General features: G+C 56.5%; 1 pseudogene; it reads right to left on the reverse strand.

Moving 5' to 3' along the window:
* Positions 1-592: 592 nt before the first annotated feature.
* Positions 593-1,462, reverse strand: LOC102759367 (annotated as a pseudogene).
* Between the last annotated feature and the right edge of the window lie 494 nt (positions 1,463-1,956).

Raw genomic sequence — 1,956 nt, forward strand, 5'->3', positions numbered from 1 at the left:
GTGGGTCCCTCAGCGCGCCCTGTGTCCTCTCGAAATCTGGGGCCCCTCCCCCTGGCTGCTGGCACCAGTTTTCCTCCGGCACCTGGAACCCAGGCCATCGTTCTTTGCCAGGAGGGGCCCGCAAAGTGGGCGAGGGGTTTAGCTCTTTTAAAAATACTTCTGAATGTTTGGTAAATAACCCTGTAGGAATCTACTTTCTGAAACATGTTGGTTGTTAAGGGCTGATTTGGGTAATCAACAAAATGTATGTTAAAATCCTAATCCCCAGAACCTCAGAATGTACCTGTATATAGAAATAAGATCTTTAAAGAGGGGATTACATTAAATTGAGGCAGTTCCAGTGGGACCCTTAGCCCATCTCACTGAAGTCCTTATAAAAAGAGGAATGTTGGGGTCCTGCCTCAGCAGATCCAGGGGTGCCCAAAGGTGTGGATGGAGTCGGGGAAGAAGGAATGACACAGAGGCAGCGTTCAGGTGATCATCGCAGCCAGGTTCTCTTTTTATTGTCCTGTTACATCTATATTTGTACTATTTGATCCTATAAGCATGCCTCTATAAGCTTTTTTTTTGCCAAGGAGAGCATGGGGTCCATTTATTGGGGGGTCAGTCAAAGGGGAAGCTGGCTAGGGTGGGGTAGGGCAGCTACTTGTCTGGCCCCTGAGAAACCCAACTTGAGTCCAGAGCCTCGACTGCTTTGAAGCCAAAGTCTTCCTCCACCTTATTCTGCACGGGGGCCAGCTCCGGAGTCAGCAGGACTCCCGCACAGCCCACTTCCAGTGGCACTCGCTGCCTCTTCCAACCACTGGGCCCCTCGCCAGGGTAAGGGCTGCTGGCTTCTGCAGGTGCTGGTGTCCTCCTGGGCGGGACAGCCCCTCTTTCTCCGGAGGTTCGTTCTCAGCATTGCCTGGGGTGGGGCATCTGTGCCCTGGCTGCCCTCACCCTCCAGTAAGATGGTGAACTGGCTGGCCCAGTAGTTGTCACCGTAGGAGTCCAGCACCTTCATGAGGAACCTCCGCTCCTGCTGGAGTCTCCATGTTATCCTCTATATCTGATGGAGCCTGTTCAGGACCCACTCCTTTGCCTGCTTGATCTTCCTGCAGCGCCGATACAGCACCTGGTACTTCCTGTGATTGAGTTCCCGTTGGCACCGTTGTTGCCGGCCTCAGGCTGCCTCCTCCTCTTCGTCTCGTTCCTGAAGGCTGGAGCTGCCCAGACCCCCGGACACGAACTTCACTTCAGTCTCAAGCTCGCTCTCCAGGATGTGACGACAGAACAGCGGAGGCAGTGCCAGCTCCAACCAGGGAGGTGCTGAGAACTCCTCAAAGCCCACACTTGCCATGGACCCCTCTCTCTGCACCAGCTCCATTTCTCCCTGGCTCCTGGTGCAGAACTTCCAACCTTGCAAGCCTCTAGTTTAAAGTGGCTTGAAAAACTACAGCCCATCCCATTTCACAGCCAGGCACCCAGGCCCGGCTGCTAAGCCTCCTGGGAGTTGTAGTTCTCTATTTCCGGCTTTCCTCCCTCACCCCACCCCCACCTCAGTCCCAACTGAAAGGCCCTGCTGGCTGGTCTAACCCTGAGGCCAGGGATCTGAGTCACCTCCTGTCTTTATTCCTGTCCCGAAACCAGGCCATCTGACTATGGAGACTCTCTCCTCTTGAGGCCCCTGGGTCTCCTTGTGGGTCTCCTCACCCCAGGCACCAGGTCCAGTGCCCCAGCGGCGATGCAGCCCCGGTGCCTGAGTCTCCTTCTGGGGCCTGGCTGCATCGCCCCGGGGACCGGATCACGTGTCCCAGCTGTGATGCAGCCCCGGGCCTTGGGTCTCCTCAGTCTGGGCACCGGATTGCATGCCCCAGACGGAGCTCAGGTGCCTGGGTCTACTTCTGGGTCTCCTGCTGGGGCCTCACCCCTGGGGTCCAGATAGTGTCCCCAGGCAGCTATGCAGCCTGGCCTCTG

Source organism: Myotis davidii, unplaced genomic scaffold (assembly GCF_000327345.1).
Source record: "Myotis davidii unplaced genomic scaffold, ASM32734v1 scaffold1016, whole genome shotgun sequence".
Lineage (NCBI taxonomy): Eukaryota > Metazoa > Chordata > Mammalia > Chiroptera > Vespertilionidae > Myotis > Myotis davidii.